This window comes from Aedes aegypti, chromosome 3 (genome assembly GCF_002204515.2).
Source record: "Aedes aegypti strain LVP_AGWG chromosome 3, AaegL5.0 Primary Assembly, whole genome shotgun sequence".
NCBI classification, from domain to species: domain Eukaryota; kingdom Metazoa; phylum Arthropoda; class Insecta; order Diptera; family Culicidae; genus Aedes; species Aedes aegypti.
The window spans coordinates 254,458,558-254,476,789 of NC_035109.1; the positions used below are offsets into that span (position 1 = coordinate 254,458,558).

General features: G+C 35.8%; 1 protein-coding gene across 6 annotated transcripts in view; it reads right to left on the minus strand.

Annotated features, from left to right (window-relative positions):
* The window catches only part of LOC5578523 (serine/threonine-protein kinase Genghis Khan), a 186,804-nt gene extending 173,705 nt beyond the window's left edge, over positions 1–13,099 (minus strand). For 3 of the 6 annotated variants that reach the window (XM_021855845.1, XM_021855846.1, XM_021855841.1), the window contains exon 1: positions 2,038–3,055. The gene's annotated coding sequence lies outside the window, so the exon portion shown is untranslated. Of the gene's footprint in view, positions 1–2,037; positions 3,056–12,463 lie in introns of those variants that run through there. The other 3 variants (XM_021855843.1, XM_021855844.1, XM_021855842.1) reach the window with 3 other exon arrangements.
* Between the last annotated feature and the right edge of the window lie 5,133 nt (positions 13,100–18,232).

The window sequence follows — 18,232 nt, forward strand, 5'->3', positions numbered from 1 at the left end:
AAATTTATTTGGTAAAATTCATAGATTTTTTTTGAAGATATATATAAATCTTCTACGAGATCATCTGGAAAACATTTCTGATGAAGGTTAAGTGCTTAGAAGAAAATGCTGATAGAAATCCTTGGAGGATTTCCTAAGTGGATTGCATGGAGGAATTCTCATGGAAAAAGATCTTATAGAAAACTACAGTGCATTTTTCAGGTTGTTCTGGAACGTTTTTGTATTCCGTGTAAGCGCTAATTTTTGTTTTTAGTTTTCTACATTCGAGAGCTGCATACGAAAAACCTTCTGAAAAATACCTTACTATATGCCTATCAGCCCAAAGGTTTTCCACTGTAAGTCGAACCAACAATACTAAACAATATATTTCGTTTGAACTGTCAAACGTATAGTCAGATGAACATGTCGAAACAGTCAAAACACAATAAAAAGAACGCGTTTGACCAAAATTTTGAGCACTCGGCTCGAACCAGATTGGAAAATCAGATAGGGTCGATGTACCAATAGCCGCATAGCTAAGAACAAATATTCGTATAAAATCGAAAAATAAAGCCTGCGGAATTATTTTTACATCATCTGAAAGCTTTTTATCTTGGCTTTGTGGAAAAATTATGACACATACGAAAACTCATGTTTTTGTATTTATTATCGCTTGTGCCACTATAGGAACACATGTGCCTATAGTAGCACTATTCCTAATTTCTGTTCCTATAGTAGCACTAGCCTCACGGAATAGGCAAAACACAAATCAAAACCGTTTTTTTACAAAACTTTTATATTTTTCCTTTGAAGTGTGGATCAAAAGCGTTCGATTGATGTAAAAAAGTTCGTAATTTATCAACTATTTTGTTTAATAACAAAATAGTTTCTCTTAGTAGTGCTACTATAGGAACAATAGGTTAACTATAGGTGCAAGGGAGCTAAAATTTTAAGCAAAACAATTTATTTTGATCATTTTTTGAACAAAATCGAGCTGTGTGTCAATGGTACTTAGATAAACAGCTACTGATCTTCATGTCAAAAATTATTTTGCTACGATTACCAGCGAAACGGCCGTAAAAAGCCACTAGTGCGACTATAGGGGACCGTCCACTAAGGGAACACCGACCCTAGTCGGGTCTTTACTGGATGAAATCAATAAACGTGACAGTTAATATGACCGGTTTCTGCTCCAAAATAATATTTTAAATCTGATCCAAAAGGCCAGCTCTATATCATTAATCATCATACACCATTTTTCCGCTTAGTTTAACTCATAGCATGAGAGATATTTATCAATTCCTAAGTAGGGAGTCGATGCCGATTATGGACCCTTTGCGTATTATGGACCCCCTACAGAAAAACATAAAATTAACACTCAAAGCAACTTTATTCCTATGAAAATCCACCGGGGGAACTTCGACTACATTGTTAGTCAGCAGTTTCAGGCAAAATATTTGGTTTGAGACGCATAAATACAGATATCTGAACAGTTTTGTAAATGAAACCACACAAGAGGGTCCATAATACGCATTCCCAGGTGGGTCCATAATAGGCTCGTCGGCAGCGAGCCGGATTACATGGGAATCAAATGGAGGATCCATAATATGCAACGTCAAATTTGTAAACAATCCTATTATGGACCCCGGGAGGGTCCATAATAGGCATTCGGACAACAGTTTTTCAAATGCATATTTCGCTGGAAAAATCGAATGATTTTGTATGTTTCATAGACGTACTATGAAGTAAAGACATTGAATTTGTTGTTAGACTCCACAAAACGTATATGCGTCTGACATATCATTGCGGAAAAGCGTCTAGAATGAATTCCAGCTACTAAGGGGTCCATTACTAGCATTGAAACCCTAGTTCTCGAATTGATCAATACGCGTAATTCCTGTCCGGCCAAAAACTAACACTTTTCGCAAACAAGACGTGCCTTCGTTCTTGGACCGAACACACATCGATACTGTTTTCCACCATACCTATCATGGACCTGTATCCCACAAAGAACAAACACAGAATCAGAATCCAAGCTTCTCACTGTTTCGCACTCACTTTGCTCTGGCTATTCCATTCGTCGTCTGACGAGATGTCGCCCCGTACTGCTGGCTCACGTCTCACCACCAGTGCTACTATTTCTGCTAAAAACTCGAACTATCTCGCTCGCTGTCAAGCTATCTGGCAAGTACTTGTAAATTTGGACCCAAAACTGCCTCCGGCTGTGGCGCTCCGACTATTGCTGTGACTGGTTGGCACTATTAGCGACTTGCACACATACATACGGCACCACCTAGATATTTCTCGTTTTTTTTTTCCTTTGCTCAGTTTTACGAGGAAAATATTCACTATTGCTATTTCTTCCTCCTACTGCCAGTTTTAGTCGTTGTCTTCTTTCGTAGTTTCACTATTTCTTCAGCTCCATTAGTAGATCACATTGGGCTCTTTCACTTTTCGATTGAGAAACTGTATGGGATTATATTTTGACTGACGACTCCTTGTCTGAATCAATATCACTAATCGGTCAATCAATCGATATTTTCTCCATTTCAATGCAATCTCACTCGATAATCCTTGTATGTGGCATCTTTACCTTCAAATATTTTCTAGAATATTTCTCAAAATCACAGCTCCACCACACTCACTGATATCCAAAATGTTCACTCGGAATCCGGAATTGAACTGTCTCTCATTCCCGATCACTGGTGGCCCGACGACCTCATAAAAATAGCTCCCAGTCTTTTCCTTTCACACAGTGCCACTTTGAATCGAATATGCAAAAACTTCCTTCATTAGCCAAAATCACTCAAATACACTGCGCCTTCACATTGGTCGCCTTTCTTTTCTCGCTCGACTACGCAACACTACTAGAATGCTTCCAACTCTAGTGTTCGGCTGGGACTGAAATTTACCTATACACCCCTCCCACTCCTAAAAATACGCGATGGATGGTTGAGACTCGAACTTACCACCGTCCCGTCGCCATGCAATAAACTATACTCTTGCCGCAGACTGTCTGCTGAACGAACAGCACTGACTGACTCAACTCGACTGACTGACTGACTGACGGCGAGTGATCTAAGCAGAAAATTTCACACGTTCACCTTTTCGACTCTCGCTGTTCGATTGATGATTAAGTTGCCGACACAGTGGATGCGTTTGGACGATGCGAACTCGTAAGCGTTAGCGTAGTTAGGGCGCGGCTAGAGTAGACGCGAAACGCGAAGCGAAGCCGAAATTACATGAGAAGGAATAACAATTATTAATAATGTAATGTCAAACCCCGAAGGATTGATTTGTGCACTTACAAATTGGAAGTGTGGTTTCGTTTTATTATCACCTTAAGATCTTAAAATGTGTATTGTTCATAACCGTTTACTTGCCGATGCATGATGGACAAGAACCTATTCTTCTACTCCCAATGGCAAACAAACGAGAAAAATGGGTTTTATAATCGCTCTCCCTTTGAGGTTCTTCTTCGCTGCTATTGTTTATCAAGCTTGTTACAACTTGCGATACATTGCCGCTCACGGGCCGATACAGATGCGATGCTTTTCTTCGCTTGCTTTGATCGTCCTTTATAATCAATTGAGAACGAATTTATTAGGCAATGCTTGACCGGGAACCTTTTTTTCCGAAGGTGCGTCAAAGTTTGATATTTCGTATGAGAAGGAATCTATAATATTGTTTTGAACAAAACTGTGCTAAAAAACAGACTAAAATTGTCTAATATATCACAATTTAAACAAAAGCAGGAAACACATTTTCATGTAAGTTCTTTCAATACAAAAAAAAATGTGTTTTTGGATCGGCAAAGTTAGGCAATGCTTATTTTTATACAATTACTACATGTTTTATACATTACTACGTGTATCTCAATAACATCATCATCTTAAAGTATTCACACCAGATGACGCGCCACTATGTCCAATCCTTTAGATTTAGATGTATCGAGTGTAAAAGGTGCATGCAGATCTACGCCTTCCTTCATTCGATTTTGCAGCTCACTCGTACATATGGTGCTCGCGACACTATAGCCTGACAGACGAGAAGTAGATCTTACGGTTCTCCCGTCGCATCGGTTGTGTCGTAGGTTTTACAATTTTTCAGCTTTACGTGAGAAACGAGACTCGGGTGAACTGTGAGATACGTACTTTTACGCTCGTGTGTGAGAAATATACATATTTATGTATTCATATCGTATGCGAACCATAGAAGGAGTGAAATACCAACACGAACACAATTGCAGGTAAAGTATAGTTTGTGTAATACGATAAGAACCCGACTAATAATTATCTGACTCAATTTGTTTCCATAACATTAAGGAGTAGGAGGTAATACTCAAATGGTGGCAATTCCAAAATATTACAGTTAACTCGACGGGAACGGACCTGGTGTAGTGGTTAGAACACTCGCCTCTCACGCCGAGGACCTGGGATCGAATCCCATCCCCGACATAGTCACTTATGACGTAAAAAGTTATAGTGACGACTTCCTTCGGAAGAGAAGTAAAGCCGTTGGTCCCGAGATGAACTAGCCCAGGGCTAAAAATCTCGTTAATAAAGTCAAATCAATCAATCAATCAGTTAACTCTCCCTTACTCGATATCTCGTATCTCGATATCGAGTTAGAGAACCATAGTAAAAGTTGGATTCCATGGCTAACTCGATGGTCCCTTGGAACGCAGTTGCACTGCTTTTGTGTTCTGTAACTCGATACCTCCCTAACTCGATGGTCCCTTCAATATCGAGTAAGGGAGAGATGACTGTATAACTTAATTTGTAGTAACTTGGAAATGTTTGGCCTCTAAATAAATTTATGATACTTTTTAGCTAAATGGCTAACCCTTTATAAGTCTGCTAAAACCAAGAAATGAAGTAAAACAATGGAAAATTTGCAAAAATGGTTGATACTTTGGATTTTCATAATCAAAGTTTCAAAATCTGTAATGTTGTAGAGTATTCTTGAATATGTCTGCACTCCTTAGTAATGGTGGACAAGCAATGAAAGTTTCACTTATATGAGTTTGATCATGAAAGATTGATTTGTTTCGTATTTTAGTTAACCTTTAGTAAGCCTCTTCATATTTTAGCACGATTTCATTTATAAGGAGTGTATCGAAAAGTAGTCGCAAACATTCAAAACGGTATATCTCAGAGAACAGTTTATCTTTTTAAAAGCTTTTTCCACGCATATGTTCATCATGTAATCAAAAATTGAAGTAATTAAAAAAATGTTAAATAATATGCAGTCTTGATATAAATATAACAAGGTTTATTAGACAAAGAAAATAAAATCTTGCACAAAATTACATTTTATTAAGTGTCTTTTAAAGATGCGATGATTTTTGTTTAACAAAATGTATATCAAACAAAATAGGATGAAAAGCTTATTCTATCGGAAAATATGTTTACTTCATACGGCACATAATAGGGATTTCAAAAAAAAAATATTATTGTTCTAAGAAAGCTCGATCATTGGAATAAGGTCGGTTTTAGAAAGTCACTTTTGTATAATCAACTTCTGAAACTCTGTCATATACAGCGGTAATAATATAGAGTACCATTTTTTGCTTACATTACATTATGAATATGCAAAGAAACTTTTCCAATCAAAAAAATATTTTTTATTCGTTCCAATCGTTCGATATTACAATTAACGTGTAGAAAGAAAAAATCAAAAAACGAGGTCCTTGAAAATCGACTTTTTTTCGATTTTTGTTTTTGCTCTCAAATGCTTGTTAATGTATTTTTCATTATATTTTTTACACTATGTCATGAGAGTACAGAATATATTAGCATAAACAAACACAATTTTTTCTTGAAATTTAACACATTTTTTAACATATCAATTTTTTTAGAGGTGTGCAAGATTTTCATCATCATCCGTTAGTTATTTGAAGAATTATCATACAAAATTCCACTCAATTGAAACAACATCAGCGCATCATAATTTTTAAATACTTTGTAAAGTATTTCTGATCAGAAAATTGTATGTAGATTCAACCCAATATTTTTGAGACTGTTTGGAATGTTTGCGACTACTTTTCGATACACTCCTTAGTGATTTTTGTTATAAATTATAACGTAACTTGAACTATTCAAACAACCCACCAAAGCCTTGCTATCTGTTTAGAGAACACCTTTTAATCGGAACAATTTTAGGGGTTTTCACAAACTGTTGCTGAGCTGAGAAATACGGTCGAATACTCATCAATTCCCGACAATTATTCAAATATCCAACTTGGACAAATGCAGACAAATTTTTCATTGATTGAATGATTATGGCAACCATTTTGAGAGCCTGTTTATCGTATACTGCTGCAGCTCTGATTAGATCGGGGGGATAGCAGTGCATGGTAAACAAACGAGAAAAGTGGATTTTATCATCGTTCTCTCTTTGGGGCTTCATTCAATGCTGTTATTTATCAAGCTTGTTACAACATGCGATACATTGCCGATCGTGGACCGCTACAGATGGGATGCTTTCTTCGCTTACTTTAAAATCAATTGAGAACGAATTCTGCAATGCCTGTGCGGGCTACATCACAATACTATATTCAAAATCTTTTCGCGGGCTGCTATTTGCAAGATGGGTTACCTAAAAAATGGATGCCTGTAACTTCCTTAATACGAACCAGCATACACTTTTTTCTCCATGGCCTTTTTAATAACACATTTTTTTATTTATTCGTCCAACATTTATATACGCGAAGACTAAAAGTGTACTACTGATCAACTTTTAATTATTTTATTCCGAAGCCTATAAGCTTTTTATAACGATTGTCATATGCCGTCAAGCTACCATTCACCGTGCATTTAAGAAAAATTTGCAGTTCAAAAAATTATACAACTTATCCAAATAATTATAATTTGCACCACTACGTAGCGTGCAATTATACTATAATTCAGGGAAAAATCCAAAACTAGTGATGCATAACTAAAAATTACTCAAAAATTATATTTGAAAATGTCATGTTAAGGTCGCCTGGTACCGTTCTATGTCACCATTTACCGTGCACGCTAGTGCACCATTCACCGTGCGTTTAGCTTTCGTTATGATTTATTTTTATATCTTGAAGAAACGTTGTTGATGGATAAACTTTGTTGCTAGTAGTGTGTGCACTCATTTTTAAGGGTATTCAAATCTTCATTTAAAATATAAACCATCAATAAATTAAAAATTGGCTAAATAATTATTTTTTCATTCAAATCGTTATAGGAGGTTTGACTGTATTGTGACTCAAACACTAAATATGAAGTAGTTTAATAGCGACATAACAATAAATCTAATGTTACCGAATAATGTCATGCCTTTTACACTGATGCACGGTAATAGAAACCATATATATTAAAAAGGATCCATTCACCGTGCATTTGGGTTTCGACTGAAACGCAATAAAAAGTTATAATTTGCATAAAATTTCATTGCTCATACGATGAAATACATCTTACTAATAGTATCCACAGTAAAAACTTGTTGAAATTTTGAAAACTTTCATACTCTATCGTTAAAATGAAAAATGTGAATTTTTTGGCGTTTCTTGTAAGAGTGTTAAAAAATCTCATTATCAAACACAATTTACATGATTGTGACTACATAAACTAGGTTTTTCAAAATGCTTTGTGACTAAAACTACTTCATTTAATCAGTTTTATCTTATTTTGCTGACAAAAGTATAATTTGTGAAAATTGTATGAATATTCTGTGGGAATTTGTATATGTGCACGGTGAATGGAGGCCGCACGGTGACTGGTGACTTAACGGTACAGTTCAGCAAAAACAATGTTTTCTGCGAAGAAATCCGACCAGAGAGAGCATTAAAGAGCTCTTTTCCTCCATACGGGATACGGGACATATTTCGTAGATTTCATACTGAAAACTACCATGTTTTTTGCCTTGCTAGTTTGCCACTTTGGAAGGAATAACTGCCTAATAGCAAGTCGGAGAATAAAAGATAGGACAACTTCCATTGCCGGGCACGCCCTGTTCAAGACATATTATCAATTACGTCTTCTCAAAATAATGATGAGCTTGGACTATTTGCACATCAGTGGGGACCTGCACGAGCATGCTGGTATTGAACTAGTCGACGACTGGTTCCCATGGCTTGTCTTCTAATTCATTAAGGGTCTGACCGATAGCATCCTGGAGCAAAATAATAGTGACTTCAGTGACTAAAAATATCAAAATAGTGACAAAAAAGTGAGTTCATAACTGTTGATAGCGCCCCGTCGATCAAAAATGAGTCTATAACTCCACAAGTGCGAGGTAAGCGTGATGGAAACGATATTTGCAACAAGGGTTCATAATTGTTGCGAAAAGGAGCACGGTTGCGAAGTTATGATCCGAAGCAAGATCACTAGAAATAAGTCGATTCTATATATAAAGAAGTGTGGATAATGTTTTCCTTGTTTTTTTGTAGGAATTTAATAATTTATCAATCATGACGAATAAATTTATCGAATTTGAATCGATTTCCTCGCTACTCTCGCAACAATACCTACAAACGTTAGTCCAAGATATAAAATAAAATTATTTTAGTAATTTGAAATATTTAACAGTTACGAAGAATACATACTATAAAATTTGAAATGAAATAACTTCAATAATTTTAAATATTTTTTTACAGTTGAGTGTTTTAAACGTATACAAATTATATCACTGAATTACAATCAATATGGAACATTATCAAGGGACTTAGTGTACCTTGAAAAGATCTCTTGAAATTTGTACGAGGCGAATAAAAGCTATGCATAGTAGACCTGTTCACTTTTTGAAAAAAAATCTCCGACGCTATATGCCACATCAAATTTCGAACTCATTTATCAAAACAAGTTATCTGTTCAAAAATGAGCCAATTTGGTAAAGATTTAGAGGTGTATCAAATCGATTCCGTGGTTTTTTGGACATTTTCACTGATGTACATACCTGAAACCCAAATATATAATTGAAAATGATTCGAAAATACCAGTAAACTTTTGCTAACACAATTGTCTATCACTTTGCCGAAGACACTAAGGTGTTCTGACCACTTTTTCATCATGCTTTTAACGTATTTAGTTGAAAAATCTTGAAAAAAAAAACAATATATTTTTCCAGTTATGTAAATTCCTATAATAATCTTATTATATTGTGTATCTAATTCAACTATCTATTTAATCTGAGTGTTACGAACATACATATCGTTCATATATCATTTTCATGTGGAAATTGATTTTCACTGTGAAATAATTGTAAGTGTAACACTCTATACCCTAAAATCTCATAGGGTTGCCAACACGTATGCACTCAACAGTAATCGTAGCTCATCATCACCAATAAGTGAAGGACAATATAACTGGTATTTTGAGTAATACATGCCGAACATAAAGATTGTTCGAACGGTTTGAACAATGTGTGGGTGTTGGCCTCTCGTAAAACTTTCTGAATGGATATTCTACAAGTTTTGTGTAAGCCACCGTTTTCAGCGTTATGAAATTTGTGAATAAGCCCGTGAAATTCGGTCATTGGTAATTTGTGAGATGCTTGATGGATTATAAATATTAGCTCTTTTTAGCTTTTCAGTACGATGCTGATTTATACCTCAAAGACTGGAAGTCGTTACGTAGTTAGTACTCAATAAATGCTTCCTCGTTGCTGGGCGTCTTGGGGTGAGCTCTAGTTCTCAAGGCTGTTGCTGAGGAGTTGAGTGGGTGCCAACACCCACACATTGTTCAAGCAATCTTTATGTTCGGCCTGCAGGGTGTTTTATGAATTTTGGACAGAGCGTTACGCGTATATAATTTGGCCACCTCCATTTGATTTTGCCGTAAATGGCCAAATTATATACGTGTAACGGTCTGTCCAAAATACTTTGATCACCCTATTACTCAAAATACCAAAATACCAGTGATAATGTTCCTTCACTTATTGGTGATGATGAGCTACGATTACTGTTGATTATGCACAAAAAAAAAGATTATTGTGCTTGAACCGTGGATCTTCTGATTCTCAGGCCTAAACCTTACCATACATTCTACTTTGAGTCGATGAAGATGGGTTCAAAGGGTTCAAAGATATGACATCTAAATCATGGGAAACTATGGTTTTCATAGAGTGCATTCGTGTTGGCAACCCTATGAGATTTTAGGGTATAGAGTGATACACTTTAATTAATTTAATTATTTTTAACATGCAGGAAACGTAATAGATATATTAATGGACAGCTTTTAGGAAAAACCTGAGAGAGACTCGCGAAGAGGAAAAATATCAACGTCATATGCAGCCCAGATTCCCCTCTCACGAAACGTCAAATGCAGCCCACCGTTTTCATGGCTGAAAAAGTGAAAAGTATTGTGTTCAAAGTAAACTGTAATCAAAAACCTCAGTCGACAGAGCAGTTTTTTTCCAAAGTTGCTGATAAATCTAGGCAGAAGATTAATTATTTCTAATGTCTGCTATGTTTGCTGGCATGAAATTTCACTCAAACGGCTATTTATGATTCGATGTGATGCAAACTCAATCATTTATTGCTGAGAGGTTCATGTGAGGGTTTGAACAGCATGCGCATAATTGGTATAAACACAAAGTGGAATAAGAAAAAACTCAGCAATCACAGAAAAAGCAGACCGTCTTCGCGAGTCTCGTCTCAGGGAAAAACCATACTGCTCATCTGAACAAAATATTCATGTATTCAGAGGGCCTAGATAGCCGTAGCGGTAAACGCGCAGCTATTTAGCATGACCATGCTGAGGGTCGTGGGTTCCAATCCCGCTGGTCGAGGATCGTTTCGTAAAGGAAATTTTCTCGATTCTCAGGCCATAGAGTATCTTCGTACCTGCCACATGATATACACATCCAAAGAAGAAGAAAGCTCTCAGTTAATAACTGTGGAAGTGCTCATAAGAACACTAATCCGAGGAGCAGGCTTTGTCCTAGATGGGACGTAACGCCAGAAAGAAGAAGAAATAAAACTCTCTTAAAACGGCAATGACGCATTTTACCCCGAGTTACCTTAAATAATGTAAGATAACTTATTTTTATTTTAAATAAGGCTGATACAAATATTAAATTTCTTTTATGTCCGAGCCCACTTGGAAGGTACGAGAGGGGGATAAAAATAAATAAGGAACAAAAAAAATAAAAATGAAAAAAAAAAAAATTTCAAATTTTTATTTTTTACGATAGTTGTTAAACTTTTTTCAATCGTCCTCTGGATCATTATTTTACTGGGTTTTTAATTTAAAAAATGAAAAACCCTAACAGATGTCAAAAAAATGATGAATCTTTTTTTTTTCTCCCCTTCAGAATTCAAGACCAACAATTGAAAAGGCCTCAAGTCCAAAATGTAAACAAATCGGGTTTCTGCTGATTTAAGTGTATAAGAGCCTATTCTTACTGTATCATACAATAGTCATGCAAAAATATGCATGAAAGTTGAAAAAATATCATTTTTCAAAAAGGCCCCATCTCATTTCCCGATAATTAGGTTATTAATCGCAAATGCGGCCTTTTCCCAAAAAGGCCCCATTTCTATATTTACTTGAAACCGAGTTGAGGCCTATTAAACAAACATCAAAATTGCAACTAAAATTACGAAAAAATGTTTCAAATTTACTAAGCAGATGCAAGTTATACTTCAGCCGCTCCGCTCCATGTATTATTTTACACAGCGATAGTTTCAACAGCGAACATAATCAAATTTTTCGTCGGGTTCCTGTGGAGTGATGTATTTTGTATCATACTACCTAATAATACCTGTGTCAGCATGTCTGTACTTCACGACTTATTGATAACAACACGATTTCGTTACAATTACATGAAACATAACGTTCAATTGAAATATTACTTCAATTGAACAAATATTTCCATATAATTGCTCGACGACACTCTCGCTTAGCACATCCATTATGTTTATCGATGACGATGATTGGATAAATCACATACTTAATCGACCGCACGAATCTCTTCTTGCTGCAGAGATCCCATGTACCTTGCTTTACCACGTAACACTCTTCTACACTTCAATTATCGTATTTTATCATGAATATTGAATGATTTTCAAAAGGCCACATCTGAAGATGATGAAAAAACAAGCCACAACTAGAAGGCCTCAACACATTTTAGAGTAAACAAAGGCGTCAACTCACAGGCCTCATCAGCGTCGGCCGGCGTCTATGGGCACAAATGAAAAGGGCTGCATAGCTTTTGGTGAAATAAAAGCCTCATTTCCTTGGACTCGTTTTTTTAGCAGGATTTTTTGCTAAAATGATATTAATGAATATTCATAGCTATAAATCAGTTTATCCATCGACTTTCTGGACGATAAAATAACATAAAATGTTTAAATTCATAATTTAAATTTGATTTATTGTTTGACAAAAATGACATAAAAGAAAATTAATATTTGTATCAGCCTAATGAAACCAAATAATAAATAATAGAACAGTCAATAATTTTTAAAACATAAGAATAATAATCGAATGTGTAAACAAATTCTTACCTTTGTAAACTGCCAGCCGCTAGCCGTATTGCTTCGGATTACTACACCACACAAAGTACCGCTAGTAAGCACAAGCAAGCCAATGGGGAATACTATGCCAAAAATATCAATGAATATCGCTCTTACACACCTCTACACACCAACAGAGTACAAAGCAGCCTCTCTGTCTTTCACTGGATCAATGATCAATCATTCTCACTCTCTCCAACATCACGTCTCTTCATTCCACAGCTGTGAGCTGCTCGCAATTCACTAACGCACCCACACTTCTAGAAATATTCCCGTCAAAAATTCTCACACTTCCCTCACTGAGCACTCAGCCAAAACCCGTTGTGAGCTGTGCGGGTGGGAGTGCGAGACAGAGGGATTTTTCTCGGTTTCACTTTGGCAATCTTTTTTTTTTGCTTTATCCACTTTTTTCACATTTTTATACTTGCACTTTGCAGAAAATCCCACACAATGTTTCACTACTTTCAGCAAAAATACACTCTCATCCAACCTGTTCTATGAGAAAATCCCGAAATAATAGTTCAAAACGATAATGACAGTCGAATTTTACTGTTCTTCCGAGTGAGACCCCACAGACGCACGAAATCAAAAAACACGCACGCTCCCGACTGTGGCTCGACGACGAATGAGAATTTGAGCGAAGCAAAAGCAAAAGCGAATCGCGATGTGAGATGCGTGAGAAGATGAAGTTGAGTGAGCGATGATCAAAGTCCTCAGTTTGTAGAGGTTTGATATTTGGTGTACACACTGAAAAATAATAGCTTTCATATTTAAGGCCGGTTTGCTACTGACAAGAAGAGGAATCGCCTATCTCGATGCGTGGAAAATTTCTCCCAAGAAATGGTCAAGAAAGTCACATTTTTCTGATCGCAGTACGCAGTTGAGAATAAATGTCACTTCAAAGGGAGCTCTCTGTAGGAAATTTCTTGACCCTTTCAATCAAGGAATTTCTTTACTTTTCTTGAGCGAAACAGCATACTTAGCTTTAAGGCTGGTTTGCTACAGTAGAAGCATTAACCTAAGAATGCTAATGTCGCTACTGTTCGTGTGACCAACATCTAGTTTGCTGCGATCTGACAGCGTGAGTACCGGGCCTCAAAGTGTCAAAGACCAAAACAAATCATCCTTTATTGCGTGGGATCGATCAATTAATGAAACATAACAATTAAAGGTAATAATTAGTTAAATCAGTTTTGTGACAACAGCGCCACTAGCGTTCTACTACTAAAATTTCTGTTTTTGCTACTGACAAGAAAAGGAATCGCATAACCTCGGGGCGTGGAAAATTTCGTCCCAGAAATGGTCCATAAAATCACATTTTTCTGATCGCAGTACGCAGTTGAGAAGAAATGTTGTAATTTCAAAGGGGACTCCATAGGAAATTTCTTGACCCATTCAGTCAAGAAATTTCATTTCTATTCTTGAGCGAAATAGTATACTGAGCTTTAAGTCAGATTAACTGCTGAAAAGAAATCGCTAAAGAAGTTTCTCGCCAATTCCTTGTAGAAATTTTCTACAGCAACTCCCATTTGAACTACATTTTTTTTAAACTGCTTACTGCGATCAGAAAAAAAGCGCTTTCTTGATCGATTTCTTGCAGGAATGGATCATTGAAGGTAGTTTTTGCAACTGCTCACCGTATCAAAACAAAGGCGCCACTGTATATGGGATTTAACATTGTGACAGCATTGCTGTTCTGTCAAACACACAAGACTACGGTGGCGCTATCTACACGCAGAAGAATTTCCGTATGTTAAGATTACAATCCTGTCAATTACTTTTACCTACGCACAAATAGTTGTTTCGAAATAAAATTAACTTACGCCAACACTAAATTAACGTCAAATCAAATAAACACACTTCTTTGATTGAGCTATCCACTTGTACTTAAAACAATTATAATTTTGATAATTATCACTATTCGGAAACATTCACCTCCCTAGAATTCAAGTCATGCTCACAAATCTACTTACTTCTAACTTGCAAGGAATAGTGTAGGTGCTAAGATGACCACCTCTCACGCAGGAGACCACATATCAAGTTTGTCGACTCGTTCTTTGTTTTCATTTTTGCAATGTTTTTTTTAGATTGATAAAGCAGCACCGAATCTTTTCAGATATGTTGATAAAGCAGAACAAAATGCTGAGTAAACATTGCAAAATATTGTAAACTCAATAAAATTCACTTTGAGTCAATAAAAATATAGTTAAATTTTGACGTTTGACGTTTGTAAATTCAATCAAAAATATAGTTATCAACAACTATATGGTATAGTTATGTTTAACAATATAGTGTCAATTCAACTATATTTTTAGTTATCTCCAAATTAACCTTAAAATATAGTTAAATTGACCGGAAAAATGATTACGAACACTATATTTTGTTCTCCGTGTATGCTTCCCATATATGCTATAGCAGCCGTTTTGGTTATTTTAATGATCCATTTCCCATGCATCAAGATATCAAGATAGGCCAAGAAATCTCGATTACTTTTTTAAATCGACGTAAGTAACTTCCATACGGTTTTGAGAAAATTAATTCAGAAGAATTACAACCTGTCTTCTATAACTGTTTTAAAATGAACCATCTTTTTAACATTTTTTCGATTAAATTTTGCATACAATGAGCGCGCGTTCAAAAACTATGGAGTTCCAATTATTTTACACACGAATTTTTTGACAAAATGATAAGCGGTTTTATTCAGTTACTTGCGACGTTTTTCTACAGTGTAAAATCGACTCAAGTAGTGTATTGTTTTGATTCGTAGTTTAAGCCTGATTCGCTGCTGACAAGTAATTTCTCGGCCTATCTTGATGCATGGGAAATTTCTGCAAGGAATCGATCAAGAATGCGCTTTTTTCTGATCGCAGTACGCAGTAGAAAAGAACTGCCAGTTCAAATGGGAGACGCTGTAGAAAATTCAGCAATGAATCAGGCTTTAAGGCTTATTTGCTGCTGACAGGAAAAGTAATCGAAATTACTTGCATAAAATGGTCCAGAAAATCCCATTTCTTTGATCGCAGTAAGCAGTTGAGAAGAAATGTCATTTCAAATTAGGCATTTCACGGATAAATTCTCTCTCTTTCGCTCTTCAACAAAACTTGAAAACAATGTTTTCAGATTTCCCCGAGAAGGGAAAGAGAGCAATTTTCTGATGACGTCACCGTGCAATAAGGCTATCCATGAGGACTTTCCGCGATAGGACTGACAGCTAAAACTGTGCATGCAACCGAAACGGAAGGGTAAACATAACATGCGAGTGTTATCAGGGCTTAACATTTTCCTTTGTAATCGAACGGTCACTCCTATCGCGAAACGTCATAAGCTCATGGTAAACAGAAAAACCAGCTGATCGAGGTCTTCGGAACTGTTCTTCGCCTTAAAAATACCTATCGAGGTCTGTGTTCAGAATTTTTATAGAGGTCAATGGGCGACCTCTGGCGATTTTTCTTTGCAAAAGTAAGTTTTCCCATGGTAAATCCCATACAAACTTTGAACGGCTGGCGCTAAAATATAGTTTCTCCGATCGAGCTGAAATTTTGCACAGTTGATATGGAACCTAAATGCAATTTGAAAAGTGGACTGAAGCGAGAATCTAAATTTTGTCCCACACTACTGTGCATAGGAATCAGTCTCACTCTTTCACTCCTTTATGAAATTAGTAAACAACAAGGCCAGTAAACGTCAAAACCTCATACAAAATCAAAACAATGCAGAGCCCCATGGGCAATGGGACTCTCTGCAGGATATTTCTTGTTTCATTCAGTCAAGGAATGTCTCTACTCTTCTTGGGTGAAACAGCATTCTTAGATTTAAGCTAAGGGTTCATTCACAAATTTCATAACGCTAAAAATTACCATTTTTGACGCCCACTAACCCCCTCGTAACGCTTTTGTCCGAATATTTTACAAATTTTGTATGAGCTGTAACATCTTAAGGGCACCCACCAACCCCCTACAGCGTTATAAAATTTGTGAATAGGTCCTGAGTATGCTGTTTGGCTCAAGAAAAGTAAAAATGCGGAAGAAATGGTTAAGAAATTTTCTACAGTGAGCTCCAGTTGAATTGACATTTATTTTCTACCAGTTGGTGTATGGTGTTATTATTGTTTTTACATGTAAATATCATTGGGACAGTATTACTTATTTATGAACAATACAACTTTTATTCTCACAGATATTAATAACATCGCAGAGTAATTCACAATAAATCAGCTATATCGCTGCAAAAATCGACATTAAAATCAGAATATTTGGTTTGTTTCAAATCGTTAAAAAATGTGTTTACTCCTCCAAACAAAAACTTAGTTTGATTCAAACTCCTATTCCTATGTAGATTTTTGAAATATTTACATATAAACAACCATGACAAAAGATAACTAGGTTTTGGTTAAAAATAAATGAAATATTAGAATGCAGGCAAATATATTTATTCAAAGCTAAGGTTGTCTCGAATGCGAGAGATGTCGATTACACTGAACACTGAAACAATAATTCAACAGAGAACGCACCGTGTGCAGCAAGGAGCACATAATTTACACTTTTTCTCGGAATTGTTGTTTTGTAGACGATTAGAGAGCACAGAACATGTACAGATCCGGTCGATGTTCATGTACATTTAGTGGGAGAAAATTAGAAAATTGGTGTTTAGCAAAAGAGGGATTCCACGGAGGCATGCAAGTCGATTCTGTTCGACCATTTCAAAAATATCTGAAACTTTGCACAGTTTTTCAGTTCCATCTAAATCGTCATTTTCCGATATCAAATCTTCAAGTTGAGTCACGACTAACTTTTCAAAAGGGTGTATGTGAAAATGGTTCAAAAATATTCAAAAAGCTGCACAGCAAAAACGGTTCGTTCGATTGTTAGACAACTAAAGAAACAAAGTTAGACAACTAAATAAAGATTCAAAAAAAAAATACACACAGTAAAAAAAATTTTTTTTTGCATTAAAAAACATCATTTTTGTCACAAAAACTCAAATATCTCAAAACCCTATCGGATTACCAACGTAATTTTTTGAGGGAAAACGGTCCATTATATTAGCTATCTACCATAAAAATTTGGTGATGGTAAGCCAATAAACAAAAAAGTTATGACATTTCAAATATTTCACAAATTTGACACTTAGTGAAACATTTTTTTTTTCATTGTTAATTTTTTTAGGACCGCAGTTTGTTGTTGAATTTTTTGTTAAGGGTACCACATGAGGTTAACAAGTTGTTTTCATGATATTTTATTTAATTATTCATAACTATTATAGCATCTATTAGAAAGTTAGACGCGATCCAGTGTTGTGATCTAAAGTCTTGATAGTGTCATATTTTTTATTGTACGTAACTGAAGAAAAATTCTCTCAATAGTGTTGAAACCTTTTTATAAAAGAAACCTATAAGAAATCTAATATTGAAGACAAAAGCTACAAAAAAAGTTTTCTATATAGGTATACGACTAGTTTACCTGCAAAAAGTTTACCTCGTAGAGAACAAGACGGGTCTATACCCAGGTGATCTAGTATACGTAAAGCAGGTCGGTTTTCTCGGCGCTGGTTTTCTCCACAAAGTTAAAATCTGATTACACCTGGGTATAGACCCGCCTTGGTAGAGAAAAGATATACATACTCACGAAAAAGCTAAAAATATACTACCGCTATGGTTATAAAAGATTTAATTGTAAAATTTTTCTTCAGTCAAGCAAACGACACCCAACTAGTCAGTAAAAACTTAAAAGTGATTTTGTTTATTAAAATCTAACGAGCAAC